This window comes from Candoia aspera, chromosome 5 (genome assembly GCF_035149785.1).
Source record: "Candoia aspera isolate rCanAsp1 chromosome 5, rCanAsp1.hap2, whole genome shotgun sequence".
In the NCBI taxonomy this organism is placed as follows: domain Eukaryota; kingdom Metazoa; phylum Chordata; class Lepidosauria; order Squamata; family Boidae; genus Candoia; species Candoia aspera.
In genome coordinates this window covers 69,069,539-69,091,086 of record NC_086157.1, presented here as the reverse complement: position 1 = coordinate 69,091,086, position 21,548 = coordinate 69,069,539, and the positions used below count along the sequence as shown (strand labels likewise).

Here is a 21,548-nt window from a genome sequence, read left to right as displayed (position 1 = left end):
AAAGGCTGCCCTATCCATGGTCTTCACTTGCATAACTAGCAGTAGTTGTGAATGCAGGATGGCTCACCAAGTTATGGACCAAGATTTCAGACTCCAAGTATTAGGTTAAGACTTCACACCAACTCTATCCTGTACTATGGCGAGTATTCATTTATTTATATATTTAAGAGACTTATAAAGCTGCTCATTTTATGCATCATAACACTGAGCAGCTTACAAACAACAATAAAAACTGCAAAAAGCAAACAAATCATCACAAAAACTTTTGGTGCCCCCAAAAGCAGAACACCCCCACACATCCACAAACAACTTTACTGGGCTCCAGCTTCCCTCTACCCCAACGCTTGTGGGAAAGGCCAGGTCTTCAAACTTTTCCAGGCTAGGAGAGTAGAGGCTTGCAGTATTCTCATGGGGAAGAGGGTTCCAAAGGACAGGGGCTGCTACTAAGAAGATGTACTTACCAGATCACAACATTCAAGGGAAGGGACCTGGAATAGACCTTTTGAAATGGACAAAAGTGGTCTCTCAAATAACTTGCCCCTCTACCATTCAGGGCTTTAAAGGTAATAACCATCACATAGAATTGTACCTGGAAATAAACTGGAAGCCAGTGAGCTTACACAGCGGCAGTGTAACATGGGTGAATCATGGGGTGCCCAAAACTGCATGTGCTGCTACACTCAGGACCAGTTGTAATTTCTGGATGGTCTTCAAGGGCAGTACCAAGTACAGCATGCTGCAGTAATCCAACCAAGAAGTGACCAGGGCATGAGCAACCCTGAGCGAGGCCTCACCTCCACCACCCCTTTCTGCAATGGAAACACCTGCTTGATGTAGAACCACCAAAGCATAATGACCTTGATGTACAATCCTTACAACAGGTAATCAAGAAAGATACTATGGTCAACGGTACTGAAAGCTGCTGAGAAATTTAAGAAAACCAGGAGGATGCACTTCCATCATTCAGATACCAATTGTCATGTTCCCCGTTTCAATGTGCATGGTACATCGTAACATTTCGCATGTCAACTTGCTGATGCGTGTTTCGGTTGGGAGGGGACGACGATTCTTCTCCTGGGTTTGTTATCTGTATTCAGCTGAATGGAATGTGTTTGGGTTATTTCATGTGTTCAAGGTTTTCTTCCCAGGACATCAGCAGAAATTGTTAACAGCACCTGCGGTGGGGAATTTGAAACGGTTGGGTGAGGGGAGGGATTACATTTGCACCGAGGGTTTTTAGTTTGTATTTGGCGCGCTTTGGCTCATTCTCAGCTTTCTCTGTATTTGCATACTATTCTTTAATAAATCAGATATCATTAAGTTCCTGCTTGTGAGTCTGAGTCTGTTAGAGTAGGCAATCATTACACCAATAAATGTAATCATACAGATCAACTGGTGCAGTCTCCATCCCATGTCTAGGCTGAATCCTGAGTGAAAGGGATCCAGACAATCTGTATTTTCTAAGTTGTTGAAAATTCCATAATCTTCTCAACAGCCGCCCCTAAAAAGAAAAGATGGACAGTGTGCAATAGCTATCTAAACTGGGCAGATCTAGAGAGTTTCTTCAGAAGAGAGTGCACCACCATCTCTATCAAAACAGCCAGCACTACCTCCTCCATCAAAGAGCCACTGATTATATCCCTGATATAGTACTCACTCACCCCTGGCCTCAAACAGAAGTTGAGCTGGGCATGAATCTAGACCACCCTATCAGCTTCCTCAAAATTGGCAAGCTCAAAATAATTCCCCAAAACTGTCCAAGGTGTTATCCTACTCATCTTCTCTGACCCTTCTCTTGGGAATTCCAGATCTGAGCAAATTTGAATGATTTGATCAATAAAGTGTTGCAAAGACATCTCAAAATGGCCTTCAAATAGACCTTCCTGTACCTCAAACCCAGAAGGGAGTGGATCACTCTTAATATATCTGCTGCAGCATACCCTGCTGATACAACAAGGGTGGAAAAATAAGAATGTTTTGCTATCCTTATTACTTTTGTTGTTGTTTATTCATTCAGTCACTTCTGACTGTTCATGACTTCATGGACCAGCCCATGCCAGAGCTTCCTGTCGGTTGTCACCACCCCCAGTTCCCCAAGGATGAGTCTGTCACCTCTAGAATATCATCTATCCATCTTGCCCTTGGTCGGCCCCTCTTCCTTTTGCCTTCTACTTTCCCTAGCATCAGCATCTTCTCCAGGCTGTCCTGTCTTCTCATTATGTGGCCAAAGTATCTTTACTACTACCATGTTCATTTGAACATGATCTCTTATCCATATTCAGTCAATTTCATTTCTGGTTTTTCACCATCAATTTTATATTCTGAATCACTCTACTGTACTACACATGTCAGAATTCAATCAGATACTTAACAAAACCAACTGCCAAATTGCTGGGAATTTTATTTCTCACATTTATACAACCTCCCCTCTCACAAAAAAGTGTCTCTAGGTGGCTTACAATAAAAACAAGCATAAAATCCAAATGTTAAAAATCTACAATTAAAAAATATCACCAATTATTATTAACAACATAGTGGAGAGAATTGATTTTAAAAAGCAATGCAGCCATCTCATCAACTCACCATTGCCTTGAGATCCCCAGGCCTGCTGACACAGCCATGTTTTTTGGGGGACCTCCAGGATGGGGCCAATCTCACCTCAGGGGGACAATGTTTTGCAGGATGAGTGCCATGGCAGAAAGGGCTGCCTCCTGGGTCCTGTCAGGTGAAACTCTTTCACAGACAGGACCTGCAGCATACTTCTTCTGTCAGACCTGACAGGACAGGCTGATGTAATTGGTGGAGGCAGTCCCTCAAATGGCCATGAAGGGCTTTAAAAGTCATGCCATGATAGGTTTTAAAGGTCAAAATCAGGAACTTGAATTGAACCCAGAGGCAAACTGAGAACCAATGTAGCTCACGGAGCAGAAGTATAATATGTGCCATTCTAGGTACACACATAACTGCCTGTGCCACTGCATTTTGCACCAGCTGAAGCTACTGGATACTCTACACTGGCAGCCCTATGTACAGCGCATTACAGTAGTCCATTTGGGAGCTGACCAGGGCATGAGTGGCTATCAGCAGAGCCTCCCGGTCCAGGAATGGGCATAACTGGAACACAACACAAAGCTGTGCAAAAGCCTTCCTAGGCATGACTGCCACCTACTCTTTGAGCCTTGGAGGACCCCCCACAAGTGATGCACCAGGTCTGTTTGGGGCAGTGCAACCCCATCCAGTACCAAAGATAGTCCCTGAGTCGGAAGGCCCCCAAACCCAGAGCCACTCAGTCTTACTAAGGTTCAGCTGAAGCCTTTTGTTCCTCATCCAGGCCCCCACAGCCTCCAAGCACCAGGATAGGACATCGACAGCACTGCTTCAGTTGCCAGGGGCAGAAAGGTATAGTTGGGTATCATCAGCATACTGATGATACCTTACCCCATGGCAATGGATGATCTCACCAAACAGCTTCATGTAGATGTTAAATAGAAGAGGGGAAAACACCAAAATCTGTGGAACCCCACAAAATAGGGACCAAGGGCGGGATCTCTCTTCTCCAATCACCACCGATTGGAAATGACCCCAGAGAAAGGAGGAGAACCACAATACAGTGCCGCCCACCCCCAATCCCCAGAGCTGACCCAGAAGGATACCATGGTGGATGGTATTGAAGGCCACTGAGAGGTCAAGCAGAGTAAGGATGGATGCACAACCTCCATCCTGCTCCTGCCAGAGATCAACCAAAAGCGTGACCAATGCCATTTCTGTCCCATATCCAGGCCTGAATCCTGACCGAAAGGGGCCAGATAATCCGCTTCATCCAAAGTCCTCTGAAGCTGCTGCACGACCACCTTCTCAATTACCTTGCCCCAAAATGGGACGTTAGATACTGGATACTGGTTAGATACTGGTTCCTTGAGAAGGGGACAGACCAGTGCCGCCTTAAGAGGCAGAGGAAAACTCCCTCACTAAGGGAAGAATTCACCATCACTAGTGCCCACACCCAGTCCTGGTGGTCCCACGGTCTAAGCCGGTGTCCAGATCAGCACTCAAGTCGGCACCAGGATCAGCGCCCAGCACTGAGTCCCCCAGCACAGTTCACAAAAGGGTACAAGTAAGTTCAAAAAAATCATACACAAACCATTCACCACTTAAACAATCACACATCAGCTAAAAAAAACCCCAACTATAGCCAGCTAAAAAGAGGATGACCACACCACGGCAGCTGCTCTCTCCACCATCTTGCCTCTGGGAAGGTAAAAAGCAAATGTTTTAGAGTAATATTCCAAATTCACCAAGTGCCCTCAGTAATCCATGAGGATCCATAAGATGTCTGAAATAGAATAGTCTCATAGATTTCCCCCATCTGTGGCAGTAGTAAATTTCATTCAAATCAGGGAATTATCTGACCATAACAATGGACTAACTAATGTCCTCCAAATTCATATTATATATCACTTGCTCTAAAGTAAAGATCAGATGTAATGGGTAACTGCCTATATAGATTGCACCAGATACTAATTGTGACCTTGAATTGAGTTTTAATCTCTTGGGGCATGAAGTCTTCATCACCAATAGCCACACAAATTCCCAACACCAATCCCACAATCATGTCTAGTAATTCAATAAAAAATCCTGCTGTGCAGCAAGGTAGATGATACACAAGCACTGCAGCCTGACACAAATGCAGCCATACACACCTGTCTGAGACCATTAAGGTTTCCCAGAATATCAGCTTCACTCTCCATTCCTGACCTTAGGATCACGGAAGGTGAAGGAAATGAAATTTGGGAAGCCAATTATTTGAAAAGCCATCATCCCTTTCCTCACCCAACCAGATTTCAGTAATATATGACATTTCTGTTTCTTCATCTACCACCAGGTTGTGGATAAACACAGAATAACATTTTCAAACAGAACTGTTTTCCAACAAAAACCTGAGGTCAGTGTCTCCAACAATACAACAAATGCTATTTGAGGGACTATTTCCAACAGTTTCTATCCATTCAGTAAAGCTAGGCAGAATGGGTGAGCTCCAAGTCCCTTCAACTGGACAATACTATCTATTGGGACATAGGAAGTGCACCTTTTCTGTCACAGGACCTATCCTCTGGAACATTATCCCCTCCCACAGATTGGCTCTTGATGATGTTCTGAAAGTCCTTGAAAACCTGGCTATTTCCCCAGGCCTAGAAGTAGGGTGGTTGCTGAGCCCGTCAATTTTTATTTGGTGCATTTGTTTCTTCTGGACACGCACAATCTTTCTCTTTCTTTCTCACTGCACTTTACTTTTTTAAAGTGTAAGCTACCCAGAGTCCTCTGGAGCACGGAAGCCTTTAAATTTAAATAAACAAATAAATACAGCTACATGACTGACAGAATGAGGCACCTGGGCTAGAACTAAAGATTTACACAAAATTGCTTGACACCTTTCTCTTGGAACACCCTGCCCAGTATTTCCCACCATATCTTTCCCAACCTATCACCACCAAAATACTCTGTTCTTCCTCCTCTACATTTCCAGATCCCTAGGCTTACTTCACATAGCCTAGCAGTCAGCTCCAGACTAGTCCCACAGTTACAATACCATGTGATTCTTTTCCAGAGTGTTCTGGTATTCCCAGGTATATTCCATTTTTCCCTGGGGTAAGACAATCAATATAACTCAGAGATGATTTGATCATTTCCACAATTCTATCATTCTGAACAGATAGTGGTTTGGTGTTCCAGAGATGGTCTGGTCCCATATCCAGAATATAATTATGTCCCATTCCAGGGTCAGGGACACAATGCTCTGAGAACAGATAACTCTTGTTTTGCAAATCCACTGACAAAAATCCTTAAAAACAGGCAAGATCTACCTACATTCTAGGGTTTAAGTCCCCTTCTACACTGTTTTAGTAGGGGACTTGCCCAAAACTAGTAATTCATTCTTCAAAAATTTTTTTCCCAGAGTCAAAACCAAAACCAAAAAATACATAAACCTTTATTTTCAATGTTAAATACATCCATGGTGAGATCACAGATGCGCCACTGGACACTTTAACGTGTAAGGCAGGGAGTACAAAAGTAGGCAGTAATACAGGCAACTCGGGCTAAACTGTCAGCCTTTGTATATTACACCCACCTGGAACTGGATTCAGAATGCAACTGGCGAACAATGTATCTATTTCAATTTATGGGTGTTACAGCACTTCTGAGAGGTGCCATTTGTCACCTGTGGTTCCACATTCTAAGTCAGGAGAAATTTCCAGAATATTTGAAAGGTCTGTGGCACAAACAGTACACTGCAATATTCTAACAGTGCATGTCACCACAAACACTAGGTCTCTGCTCTATCAACAAAAGTAAACTTCTTGAAACTCAAGATTGTGAACCTATTCCTGAAGGGAAATATGATCCCATCAAACAGGCATATCATTCAAATCCCAAAATCAAGCCCCTGTATTCAGTAATAACTTAATCTTGCCTGAATTCAGCTTCAGTTTGTTCTCCCACAGTCAGTCCCTTAACAGTGTGAAGACATATGGAGGCTCTGGAGTAGTCCAACCCTAAGCCTGCAGAAGGAAGGACTATAACTAAGTGTCATTAGCATATGGTCTTTCCCAGAGGCTTTATTTAGATAATAAATCTGGGTTTCATGCCAGACTGGAAAGGATATGTATAATCCATTTTATTTAAGAGTTTCTGGAGGTGGAATACTTTCTCCACTACAAATTCACAGAAGTGACTTAGATATGTATATTTGTTTATACACAGGGATATGTTGGAGACTCTAAAGCTTTGATACAAACTTAGCTGTAGCCAAACTATATATAGTGATACAATTTCACTTGCACCTGAATTTGGTTATGTTTAATTGTGCAGGAACATTGAACATTATTAAAACCCTTTTTACTAGAATATTACATTAATAATATTTCAGTAGAAGGTATGTTATTTTCTTCAGCTTACAAATGCAGAATTGTAATAATGTATTGTTTGACTTGTTATCTTACTTTAACTCATGTGAAATATTTTGACACAATAATTAAATGGCTGGCACTAGTATCAAAAATATCCTCCTTTTAATATAGCTTTTTGTTATGCCTTTTCTTCTAACAATAACTACATATTCTGTCACTTTACAATTCTTAGGGCAAGTAGACTATACATTTGGCCTACTGAAATCTCTGGAAGCTACAAAATAAACACAGTATACATTAAACTTTAGTGCAAACTACACATCACCTTTTATAAAATCTACCTACCTTAGACAAATAATAAGGTAAAAGTGACCCCTTAATTATTTGAAACTGTGTATGTAGGAAGTAGGGAAAACAAGCTAGAAACTTTAAATATTGATCATCTCCACTTATCACACTCTATTTATGTCTAACAAAATATAATTCCAAATAAACAACCAAAATACAATACAACAAACAAATGGGATTAGGAGGAGCAGTCAGTGTTCCTGACTGTACAACCACTGAACATACAGGTATTTATTCATATAAGCATAATCTGACACACATGCTTATTTATCTAGACATGAATTCATACATCCTAAGTTCACTATACACATATACTTCCTTGCAGGTTTGTAACATAAATAGAACTTTAATATTCAATTATTCAATCATATATTAACATGTATATACAGTGACCCTTTTTATGCATCCCACCTCTGAATTCTCTAAACCTTGCACTATTTTCAAAATCTTACAGCCATTTCTGTATTCATGTTCATCTACCCATTTTACCATGATTATATCCCTCCTTTCCATTCCTCCACCTTATTCTATAATCTCTCCTTACATGCTGTATCCTAAAACTCACTTTCCTCTATGCTTTCCTTTAATACTGATTAACTATTTGTCCAAAGTAACAACATGGAACAAATCAGCCGTTTGAAAAGCATTTAACCCTCACATATCAGTTTAGATACCGTGAATGAGGCAAACTAGCTTCACAACCTGGAACATTCTAGTCCTAGCAGTCTGAAGGAGAGGACAAGTGGTAGCACCAACACATTTGCTTTAAAAGTCACAGCTGATAGACCTCTTTGCCAGTATTCAATTTCAAACATAAAATGTGATGATTATCAGAGAAGTCTATGTTAATGTAAATTATTTCTATATGACTTCAGAAAATTAGTTATAAACCAATTCTATTTCAAAGTGAGTACACAGGCAAATATCACGTGACATATCTGCTCTAATTCTTACAACCTGGTTGATGAGTTATTTGTATTCTATAGCAATGTTATAGATTACAGTTAGCCACAATGCAAAATAGTCAACAGTTAAAGATTACTAAGCAAGTGTAACTTTCTTTAACTGACATTTACTGCACTGGCCTTGGACTTCTAATCTTTACCAGAAAGGCACCAAAATCAATCCATCACCTCACAAAGGTGTGCTTTCTTAACCTCTAGAACAGATGGGATTGGCTAGAAATGTCTAGCATGTCAAACTGTTAATCATCACTGCCCTTTGCACAAAATCACTTAAATTAAGGCACAGTTCCACCATAACTGGCATTAGTCTGCAGGGAACCTATTTAGCTGTCACATACTCCTGCCACTCCTGCTCTGCTTTAATTAAGCTTAATGCTTTGTAATTTCACCTTCTGTTGCTAACCTATTAACCTTATCTAGTACAAGTTCAAATATGATAAACTAAAAAGTTTCTGTAAATGCCATTTAAGCTGCTGAAAATAGGAGTGCTACTTTTCTCTATCCAAAAATGAAAGGTCTCCAACAATTCTGATCCTACCCTCAGAAAAGAAATACTGCCAAGAAAATTGCAAACAAGCATTGTTATAAGTAAGGGCTATAGCTAGCCTTCATACAAGAGCTCAGCAATAAATCTCAGGTCCGCAGACATTTAATTCCTTATTCAGGAATAGGCTAACTGGGTAGAAGATTTTAAAACATGACTTGCCTATATTAGATGTTTTCTTGCTGACAAGAATGATGGCACACAAATGATTTGCTCTCTGCAGTGCAAAAAAGTCAATGCTTCTCCATAGGTCAATACTCTCAAGTTTAAACCCTGGGCTTTTTCCTCCCACTTTTCTGAATTAATGGATACTTGGTCATTCTTGTGATGGTCTTGGGTAGAAACATTATATGGTGACGAAGGTTTTCTCTAGCCTGGATACTAGTGATTCCTGCCTTGACAACCTCAACTCACCTACAAACAAAACACAGATCTCACTTTAGCAAATAATACTGCAGTTTGCTATTTCAGTTCAGACCCATTATACAAAGACCTAGCTCTCTGGAGAAGGCTCTAATGCTGGGAAAGGTGGAAGGAAAGAGAAGTAGAAGATGACCAGCAGTAACATGGATAAACTCAGTACATTGGTGATGGGTGCACAGTTAGAAGACCTAAAAAACCAGGTTAGGGACAGATTGTCATGCAGAAAATCTATGTAATCACTATGAGTCGACACCAACTTAATAGCACATAATCAATCAATCAACCAACCAATCAATGCTATTTCAATAAACAACCTTCTAATAATTCCTGCTAATACAGAATTTGGATAAATCCAAAGTAAGGAAGTAATTTTTATATAATCAACCTAAAATATAAATTTATGAAAACAAAAACTAGAAACATATGTATGTCTCTAGTGTTTTGTTTTGTTTTTATAAATCAAATAGTCCTGGGAGTTTTCAGATTCTTATTGAAGGAACAGAGATGCAGAACCTTAAAAAATGGGCTTAATTTCAAAAAGGTAAAACTTTGTAACTTTCAAATAACATTACAAGATTTCTATTCCAATCTGGTTAAAACCCCTTTGAAAAATTAGGGTTTATTTTATAGAATAAATAAAGAAAAAATAAAAATACATATATGGGATTGTTATAATGTATTAAAAACAGAACAAATGAAACAAAGTAACAAGGAAAATATATTAAAATCAAGCAAAAATAAGAGGTTTTTGTATTCACTCTAAACAGCACAAGTAAAACTACATAACATTACTAATATTACTGTAGGTTTTTTTCCTTTAATCCGTTCTGATTCTCAGAGACTGCCTGGACAAATCCCTTCAGTTTTCTTGGCAAGGCTTTCATAAGTGGTTTGCCATTGCCTCCTTCCTAGGGCCGAGAGAAAGTGACCCACCCAAGTTCACCCAGCTGGCTGTGTGCCTAAGATGGGACTAGAACTCATGGTTTCCCGGTTTCTAGCCTGATCACTTAACTGCTACACCAAACTGGCTCTTTTTAAAGCTACCTTTAAAATCTCCAAAACAACCAAGCATTCAAAGCATAAACAGTTTTAAACCTATTGGCTTCCAATGACAATTGCAGTAGAATAATATTTAGCAACCTTCTCAGAGATTTCAGTAGAGGTGTCTACTGATCAAAAGTGTAATCTCGGACTCAGACTAACCCATGCACTTGGTTGAGAAGAGGCTGTATCAGTATAGACTTCCAACCCTGATATATTTGGGTAGTGCAGCAAAATACTGCATTGATTCAATGACTGTTTTCAAGCATACGCAGTGGTGATCTAAATAGAAAATGTTACTAAAATGCTCTTCCACAAGCTTCAACAGTATTGTATTAAAGCTTGCTGGCATGAGCATCTTTCTGTTTAATGGAGAAGAAATAGGGTTATAAAAGGTAGATCTCCTTTTAAAATAAGAATTTATTTTAAATAATTCATTTTAAGAATTAAAATGAAAATAATTCAAATTACTTTAAGGATTATCCAATTACTAATTATATTGTTCTATAATTGGGTGTCAACCCTTCAAGGTAGACCAATTCAGGCAAACAGATGCCAAAAGCACTACTGGAACTGTGCTTTATTGTTACAGGATATAATAGAATTTTGAATGTCTGACAAAGATTCTTTTCCCCCTCTTATACCAAAGAGAATCAAGGCAGGGCAATCTTGAGTTTCTTTTTCACCTCCTCCCTTTCTAGGCTAAGTTGATATTTACCTAACTTCTCTTCTTCAAGGTCAACTCTGTATTCTTCTAAACAATATGTCCTTTTTTAAACCAGTAATTATGTGCAAATTTAGGGGGATTTTAAGATTGTAGAAGTTGATTCAACATTTATAAGGGTTTTTTTTCAATCTATTTATCAATCTGAGGAATTTAGGTTCTGATGTTGTCACCTTCATAAATTATAAATACGTATTGTGAAATCTCAATGTACCAACTATTGATGCAGTGGGGCAAGTTTCCACTGCAATTTATGTCATCTTGTATGATGAAATAGTCACTGACATACCAGACATTTGTGAGTATCAGACATCCTTCTTCTTCCAAATAATCCAGTCACCAAAGTTTCACTGTATTTAGAAAACAAACATAATGCTTTTACACCACTACATTTTGAGTTTTCCAGAAATACTTCTATTAAAAAAACTGATGTTATCAATCTTCTAGAACTAAATTCAACTTACTGTGTTTATCTACTACTACTCTAACTATGTATACTCCACTTTTCAAAATAACAATGTTATCAAAACATTTATATTATGAATAATATAAACAATAATATAAACAACTGCATAATTGTAAATATAAATATATTTGGAAAAAAAGAGAGACATGTATAAGATCTTTTCCACAATATAATATGCAGTGGCTATGTGTGTGTGGTGTGTGTGTGTGTAATAACCAGCACTTTTAGTTTTTTCTGAACTATATAATTGAGAATGTGAGAAAGATTTAATAAACACTTGAGATAGCAGTTATCTGGGGCTTACTTTTGAAATAAATTGATAATATTTTCAATTTTAATGTACACAATAATGGCACCAATATATATTTTTCATGCACTTTGATTTTATCACTGTCAATATATCAAATAGAATATCCAATTTTATTGGTTTCAGTTAATGAGGATATAAATAAATAACTAAATTTGTAGATTGATACAAAATTTTGGCTAAAATTTGGCTTCTCTCCTTGTTTACAAATAGCTAATCTTTGTATGAAAATCAACAAGGAATTAGTGATAAATTTATGTCACATCAACATTTTTTTTTTTTTTTCAAATTTCTATCATCGCCCATCTCCCCTAAAAAGGGGGACTCTGGGCGGTTTACAATAAAATCAACTATTAAAACCATAAAAGATATAAATTACAATAAAAACAACCAATATAAATAGAGAATAAAATAGATATAATATCCAAGTAGTGAATATCTCATTCACTAGGGAGGGCTCTACGGCACCAGCCACCCCCAGAAAGAACGATTGACCTTCCCATCCCAGGCGAGGCGGCATAAACAGGTCTTCAAATTCTTCCAGAAGGCCTGCCTCACCTCCGGGGGCAGAATGTTCCAGAGGGTGGGTGCCACTGCAGAGAAGACCCGCCTCCTGGACCCCAAGTGGAATTCCCTTACTGACAGGGTCTGTAACATGCCCTCTCTGCATGACCAGGTGGGAAGGGTCGATGTGATGGGGATGAGAGGGTCTCTTAGGTAACCTGGCCCCAAGCCATGTAGGGCTTTAAAGGTCATAACCAACACCTTGAATTGGACCCAGAAGCAAACTAGCATCCAGTGCAACTCCCACAGCAGTGGTGTCACATGCTCCGATCTTGGGGAACCAATAACTGCCTGCGCAGCTGCCTTCTGGACCAGCTGTAACTTCCAGATACTCTTCAAGGGTAGCCCCATGAAGAGCACATTGCAATAGTCTATATGGGAGATGACCAGGGCATGAATGACTGTTCGGAGGGCATCTCAATCCAGGAAAGGGCATAACTGGCGCACAACACAATGTTGCGCAAAGGCCCTTGTGGACAAAACTATCACCTGCTCTTCGAGCAGGAGTTGTGAGTCCAGAAGGACCCCCAGATTACGCACCAGGTCTGAATGGGGCAGTGCAACCCCATCCAGAACTAAAAATGTAACTTCCCGGATACAGAAGAGCTGTCAACCCACAGCCACTCCGTCTTACCAGGGTTCAGCTGAAGCCTGTTGTTCCCCATCCAGACTGCCACAGCCCACAGGTACAGAGAAAGGGCAGCCACTGCATCATTTACCTCACTCAGGATGGAGATATATAATGCGTATCATCAGCATATTGATGATACCGCATCCCGTGGTGATGGATAATTTCACCCAGCAGTTTCATGTAGATGTTAAAGAGGAGTGGGGAGAATACCAAGCCCTGTGGCACCACACAAAGAAGGGGCTGCAGGCTGGATCTCTTGCTCCCTATCAACACCAATTTGGACCGGCTCTGGAGGAAGGAGGTGAACTAGTACAGAACCGAGCCGACCCAAAAGGTCACCATGGTCGATGGTATTGAAAACCACTGAGAGGTCAAGAAGAGCCAGGATGGATGCACTCCTTCCATTCCGCTCCCGCCAGAGATCATCCATAAGTGCGACCAATGCAGTCTCTGTCCCATATCCTGGCCTGAAACCTGACTGGAACGGGCCTAGATAATCCATTTCATACAGAATTCTCTGGAGTTGTAACACCACCACTTTCTCAACAACCTTCCCCAAAAAGGGGAGATGGGGGACAGGACAAAAATTGTCCAACACAGTAGGGTCCAGTGATGGTTTCTTAAGGAAGGGGTGTACCAGCGCCTCCATGAAGGCAGCCAGAAACACCCCCCCCCTTTCAAGGATGTATTAACCATTGCCTGGACCCAACCATATGTCACCTCCCGGGCTGCCTTCACCAGCCAGGAAGGGCATGGGTCTGTATGACATGTTTTGGCATTTACTGTCTGAAGGATCCTGTCCACTTCCTTAGGTCCAACAGGATCAAACTGTTCCCAGACAAATGCAAATCTCATTCCTACTAGCCTAACAAGAAATTGTAGTATAGTCATAATATATTTAACTTGAGAGTTTTATCAATCCCATTCAGTGAGCAAACAATATGTTTGGATCTATTATAGGTGAACTTAAGAATTCCTGCTGAATGTAAGCCAGGACACACTGTTTCTCTGTTGCTACTCCATCATTCTGGAATAGTTTCCCCTTAGATTTAAGGCTTGCTCCATCCCTTTTGTTCCAAAAACTACTGAAGATGGAATTCTTCCAAAGAGAATTAGAAGAATAGTGTGTTATGACCAAAATTTAATGTATCTTCTATTACTAAAATTTATTTGTTATTTTGGTGTTTGATTTTTATTATATTTTTTTATCCTGATATATATTTGTATCTGTATCTATCTATATACAGAAGTTAACTCAACACGGCAAACATACGTGTCTTTTTTCCCAACAACCCTGTGAGGAGGGTTGGGCTGAGAGAGTGTGACTGGCCCAAAGTGATCCAGCCAGCTTTCATGCCTCAGGGAATCCTAGAACTCACAGTGTCCTGTTTCTAGGCCAGCATCTTAACCACTATTCCGAACTGGTTTGTTACAATTTATTTTGTTTCCATTATTACTATTAAAATTAATTTTGTATTTTTGTAAATTTGAATAGTAATTGAGTTTTTAATTTATTTATCCTTACCATGGATATTTTAACTATTTGGTTTTTTTTTAATTGACATATTGTGAGCGTGTATTGATTTAACAGTATAAAAATAGAATACATAAATATGTAAGAAAGGTGCTACCCAAAGATGTGTCTGTAACATTTTTCTGAAAGCTCCTTCTTCATTGGATAATCTACTCTATTGGTATAATGGCTAAGAATCATTCTTGGAGGTTGGTGAAAAGAAAAAGAAGTTCTGAAATCCATTTCTGCCCTCCTTATTCCATAGGACACCTGTACTGAACACAGCAACAGTCACCTAGGATATGTGAAGGTATGATCTTTATAATCACTAGGAAAAGAAATGTAATCTTAGAGAACAAAGAATAACCCCATTCAGACTAATAAAAATTGCTGTTTATGGCAAGTGAACAAAGTGGGCACTAGGCTACATTTATCCATCCAAAATTCTGAAGTGTATTTCTTTGAATATAATCCTTCCATTTGAATCAGCTATTAATGCATTCATTCGTTACATCCTTTTTAAAGTCCCCTATGAAAAAATAAAGCTGTAAGTTCAATATATAGAACAGGAATCTTTACAACAAAGCCACAAGCATAAGAAAAAAAGTCAAGAGTGCTAAAACATAGCCCGAGTCATTTATAGTGAGATAGGCGGTGTATAAATTTGGTAGTAATAATATACTTTTTACTTATTTATACTATAAATAAGACATCTTTGCTATAGTAAAAACAGTTCCGCTAACTTTTTAAAACATTAATATTCCAATACATTTTTTTTCATCTGCCCATTTTAGACAAGCTTAGAAATTGTTATGTATTCCTTGTCTATGCCATAAACTGTAGTCCTTTAAATGATATATGTCAAAGCCTAGTTATGTTATTTTCCATTTTTATATTAGCTAATTATATATTAATTGGGATAATTTTTAAATATTAGCTAATATATTTTAAAAATCAGCTTAACTCTCTGATTCCATTCTATTTATGAAAGACGAGCAGGAGGAGGAGGAGCTCTTTTTTTCAGAAAGTTTTGCATGCATTGTCCTCCTAACTTATACAAGAATTCTGTATGGTCTGAGACTTGGAGGCAATGTCTTCCTTAAATCACTTGACCCCATGAACTGGCAATTTCCTGAAGCAATCATACCAGTTCTACCCAAAAGCTAAGTCCTATTGAATTCAGTGGAGCTAGAAAACTGGGTACTGTACAGGCTTCAATATAAAATATGTCAGATAATATGTTTAAGGTAATCTGAGCAAAAAACTGAGTATTTCTTTTATAACACTGCATAGTGTTGCCTTTTTTGCCTTCCACATGACAATACCCAACAGTTTATAAGCAATAATTTTTAAATTTTCTTGCTTCAAGGAAGCATTACTGGTCACATTTACTGCTGACAGAATCATGGACATCTATCAGCAATTACATGCTGAAGATTTTTGTATGTAATTTTCTATGCTTTGCTATACAAAACTAAAAAACAGATATAAAAAAAGAAAAATAACAAATGGGAAAAAAAGAAAAAGTAAAGCAACAAAAACATACAGTATTGCGATAGATAATGTTTTGTTACAATAGAAAGACATTTCAGTCTGAATGCACACTTGTGCATAGATATGCATTTGTTCTCTGTTTATGAACTGGCTCTTTATCAATGTAATAGGAAGACTGATCAATACTATTCTATGTGGTAGATTTTTAATGTTGTGTCTAATAATTGAGCTATTTTCGTTATGTATTGTTATACACTTTTACTGACATTCTAAAAATACTCCAAGCCACTGACTTCTCTCTTAGGTCTTAGTAAAGTACTGATCTGTGTAAACTGGAAACACATTCTAGAATGCCCAAAGTCTGTTTTGGTGGCAAATAGCAAAGAAACAATAGCACTGTTCATAAATTATTTGCATCAACTTTGATTCACTGGAAGCAGTGTCTCCACCCCAAGATTACGCAGCATCTCAGGCCTTCGTATTTTTAAGTAACTTCTATGGCAGCTAGCCTTTTGTATCTTGGAAGAATCCTCAGATAATTTAAAGCCCTGTTTTATGAGACATAATATTAACAGTACTGTCATATTCAACAAGCAAGATACAAGGAAATGTATATAAAATCAAGTAGTATTTCTATTTTCCACATCTGTTGCAAAATACATCAATCATCTTGTTGATCAATGTTTTGGATGTCACTTTTGGAAGCACAGAAGAGATAAAAGATATTACTAACCTGAAAACCAACTAGATCTGGTATGAAATGTTTTTTGCATTTAACTCGTAGATTTTTAAACAGCAAACTATGCCATCTGATAAAAGGCAATAATTTACAAGTTCAGAGCATGCATATAGGGACAATTTAACCTTTTTCTCCCCAACTACACTTCTGAAAAAAATCTGCTGAAGCTGGAATTCCCATACTGGCACCAATAGCAAATTTCATAACAATGCAATTATTAACTTTAAATAAGGAATTTTCCTAAGGATATAATCAGGGAAAGAACTTTTATGTTCCTCCCTGTGCTTACTGTAAGTGATCCCTATTGACAGTTTTCCCTACATACACATCTTATGTATGTTTTTAAAAATCTGCAGAGCAATATACATATTTAATGGAAAGTTTAAACAGAAAATTGAAAGAACTTGTTGTATGCATCTCACCGTTAATTGAAATTAAGCTTTTCACTAGAAACACTGAAAAGATTAAGAACTCTTATTCAGAATTTACATTTCTAAATCAAGTTTTAAACATGCCACACTTTTAAAAGATTGTATTTCTTTGTCAAAGGTATCATACCCTTGTAAAAAAGCAACTTGTGCATGGTATTTCTCTATTCAGCTTTAGAATTGATGTCACAGCAGGTGGCAGAATGTAGCACCTCTTGGCTGATTTTAAAAATAAATAAATAAGGAGCATAAGAACAAATTAATACTTGGATAGGAGACCACCAAGTAATCTGATGGCTGTAGACAAGACTGGGAAAGTGGAAAAAAACTCTTGGAAGAAAGCAATAAGCCTTCTTTTATAGATTTATGTATTGTTGTCAAGACAACATGGATGAGTTAGTTTAGTCACAGGAGTCAAGCTTGACTTGACATGTTTTTTTAGAATTCATAGGCCTTACAGGAATTTGTAGCAGTCCAAGCACAGGAAAAAAATTATGAATAAAAAACTGATATTGCAACAGGTAAATTCAAGATACACCATCTCCTGTTGATTACATCATCATCTTACACTAAATAATTAATTAAACTTTGTACTTTGAAAACACATGGTACTTCTTTCTGAAAATTATAGCCCAGGATTGTTATTTAATAAAGAAAAAGTTTAAGAAACTTTATAAATACTAGCAATTTGTAAAAAAGCATCCATGCAAACACAAATAATGCTATGCAAGTCTGGTAAAGAAATGGAAAAGACAGCCTTGTGACCAGATCTATCCCTTACTAAAAAAAATCAAAGGGGGGAAGGCAGAAATTAACAATCCTGTTTTAGTGAATGTATGTAGTAAAGGTGATGGTATATGTATTTTAAAACCTATTCCAATTATGAAGAAAAATTAAGAACAAGGCCAAATATACAATAAGGGCCAAAAGTAGCACAAGACTTCTATCCAAATCAATCATGCTAAATCCTATACCTGTTAAGTCATTAGAAAGTGATGAGCAAATACAGGCAGCTGAGAGAATCTGGAATTCACTGAATAAGCACAGCTCTTTGAACACATTCCATTAGTAAGTCACTCTCTCAGAACCACACCTTTATTGTTAATGTATTTCTATATATTTATATGATCAGTTTGTGACCAGAAGTTTACTTAAACATAAAATCATATTTTCTCACTTGTAAATAAATGTCTATACCTTACTTTTGAATTTAGTGACTTCTATCATGTGACATCTCATGTGCTTGTTTTAAAAATAGCCATTATCAATATTTTCTCATCAACTCTCCTAAAGCGATGCTTTAATTCTTCTTATATCAAAAGAGAATCCCCCCTTTTCAGTTAAATAAATTAAGACAAAAACTTTTTAAAAAGAGAGCTAAAAAAATCCAGGGAGAAACTGAAAGCAAAATCAGAAAAAATATAAACACTTGGGAAGATATAAACACTTATGTGATATTAAGCTATTCAGATCACAGCGCTTAACTAGTCTACTGAGACTGTGACATATGTCACACTGAACCATAATCCATTAAAAGTTAAATATGGATTCATTCATCTTCTTTTTCATAAGAAACTTTATTCCAGAGAGTAGATATTTACCTCTAAAATCAAACTGAATGTTAAACTGGAATTGCTCCTGTGTTCCCAATGAACTCTGTAAATTGTATGCATGACACTGTATCTGCTTTGTACCAAAACATATGCCACTCAGTATTGTAGAAAAGTCTTGGTTTGGTATTTCAAGTACATGCCTAGAAAAAAAGTTTGTCTTGTCGAAAAGAATATACATTAGAGTATCCCTATATTATACTTCCGTATTTATAAATGTTATCGCTTTATAACTAATACAGCATGTGTTAAGTCTCTCTCTCTCTCTCAATGTGTGTGTACGTGTATAAGTTTCTTAATACTACTCCCAGGGATTTTCCAATTACAACTGTTTGTCATTAAGGTTAGGCAAGTGCAACCCAAAAACCTACAGAGAATTTATTTCTGAAGAAGAAGAAAACTTGGCCAAGAAAATCACCACTAGAGATAAATGGTGCAACAAGATATGGTAGAGCTTGGAATAATTAAGAAGAAAGTGGGTACACATTACTGAACTAAGTGATCAGAAAATATCTTACTGAAGATCAGGTTGGATGGGAAACAAAAACCTTAACATCGTGAGCGTGCGTGCACGCATATGTCCATGTTTGCCAATGGAAAGGAAGTGAATAAATAACGAGAGGTGAGCACAAACAGCAAAGAGGCATGGCCTTGTCTAGCGCGATTGTGCATGCAATTAAAGACGAGATGTAGCTTCGGAGCGATATGAGGAGACTCTGGAGCAAAGGGGGGGGGGAGTGGGGAGAACAGGGCTGAGTCTTCAGGCGCCCGCCAAGGTTTGCCTCAGCTCTAAATCCGCAGAGGAGCCGCTGGTGGAACTGCAGCTACTGCGCACAAGACTTTGAGGCTCTCTAATTCAGAGAAAGGTTGAAGGGAAAGTATGGAGGATGGGAAAGGAGGAATCATAAGAACGATAAAAAAGCCGCCACCTACACAAAGCTAGAAAGGCGGAGCGCAAGGGGCACAAACTTTGCTCGCCCTGCGTTCCCAATTCACCTCCAAACTTTATTTATATAGACCCTGTGGGGGGAGGAGAAAGAGAAAAACTGACCGGTTCCACCGGAAATAATCCAGAGAGATCCGAAGTACCCCCTTTTCCATTCTTCCCCCGGTGCCTCTGCCCCACCACTCCATCCGTCTGTTTAGTCTCTCCCTGATTCCGGTTCTGTCAGGCTGCCAAAGCGGCGCCTCTCAAGCTCGCTCTACCCCCGGAACCCCCAACCTCCGCCGCGGCCATTTCCATTTTCTTCCTCGTCGTCCTCGCCCTCTTCTCCCCGCCCTCCCGTACCCCGTTCCCCGGCGAAAAGCCACCCGGGGCCCTCGCGCTTACCTCCCAAAATGAGGTTCAGAGCATTCTCGCCGGTCGCTTCCACCACGACTACCATTGCCGTCCCCGAGAAGCAGCAGAAGCAGCCGTCTGGAGCGAGCGCCGGCTCGCCTGTCCGCCGCCCGTCGTAGGGCTCTGAGCGCGCGCGCGCGCGCGCCTCCCCTTGCTCCAAAGGCCACCCGTGACAAGCGGACGCGAACTCAGACAGTTAATTCTAGTGTGGGGAGCTCCGGCGAGTGGCGGCTTAATGGAAGGGAAGGGGAGGAGAAACCGGACGAAGCGCCCGCCACTCTGCGAAGCAACTCATGAAGCCACCGCCTCCAACGCCAACACGCACAATGCGCACAAAAACGTATCTACACTCACACAAGTACATAATGCTCTTCCAGGCGGCTATCCTCACCCTCTCCACAGGGTATCTGCGTCTCTTGTGTATAAATGTCCTCCTTCCCTCTCCCTGATTCGGGGCTCTGCTGCAATGCCTGCGAGGCTGACTTTCAAAGCCTCACCCGCAGCCTACGATCGTCCCTCCCCCACTTCTTTCCAGCCTGTCAGTCCCTCCCTTCGTTTCGTTCGTCTCTCCTTGCCATTCATCGGTTTAGCCAAGTTTCGCTGGTTTAACCTCTTTCTTTCCCACCACCAGCTTGGAAAAGCTGGTGGAGGAGGGAGGGGTTGTATCTTTGACACAGATCGCAGCTGACTGTTTGGAATCATATAAAGAAAGGCCACAAAGCTTTCAAATAAAGTTGATGTCAAATAAAGTTGATTTGAATGTATGGTCAACAAATATCCGTAACAGACCAAGGCTGGCATATGTGTGTTTGTGTGTGCTTTAACAAAAGTGCAATTTAATATCGTGAATTGGTTTGGACTTTTCAGGTGGTGGTAATTAGGGATGTTCAGGTAATTTTAGAAGATTCAGATTCCTCCAGAAAGTGAGGAGGGTTATCTTTGTGACACATAAAAATTAACCTCTTATATTTTGGAACAATTATTTTTGGGAAATTCTTCTATTTCCTCAGATTAATGATTTCATGTTTGTTCACAGTGAATTGATGCACATATTCAAATTCAGCCATAGGTACATGGATGAGATAGGAAAATGATCAGTAAATTGAAGCCTTTTTGACATATGAAATTGTAACAACTATTAAGTTGTTAACAGTTATTAAAACTGTTAAGTGGTTTTTCATATACTGTAGAGGTAGTCCCCATTTAGTGACTGCCTCATTTAGTGACTGTTCACAGTTACAATAGTGATGAAAAAGTAACTTTGCAACCAATCCTCGCTTTTAGGACTTTTGCAGGTCTGTAACACAAAGAAAAGCTGAAGGTAGATCATACAGCACAGTTGTAGTTTCACTTAGCAACCACTGTACTTAATGACCAAGTTGCAGGTCCCAATTGTGGTCGCTAAACGAGGACTACCTGTATGCCATTTGAAAGATTAAAGGTGGGAAGGAAATACAATAGTCAGATGCCCTACTTAAAAGATTCTTTTAAATTTTGTTGTAAAAAT

At 39.0% G+C, this 21,548-nt stretch overlaps 1 protein-coding gene across 3 annotated transcripts in view; it reads right to left on the bottom strand.

The window, feature by feature from the left end:
* NRIP1 (nuclear receptor interacting protein 1) overlaps positions 1-20,458 on the bottom strand; it is an 83,505-nt gene extending 63,047 nt beyond the window's left edge. The window contains exon 1 of one of the 3 annotated variants that reach the window (XM_063305483.1): positions 20,396-20,458. The gene's annotated coding sequence lies outside the window, so the exon portion shown is untranslated. Of the gene's footprint in view, positions 1-20,032; positions 20,371-20,395 lie in introns of those variants that run through there. The other 2 variants (XM_063305484.1, XM_063305482.1) reach the window with 2 other exon arrangements.
* Positions 20,459-21,548: the final 1,090 nt, after the last annotated feature.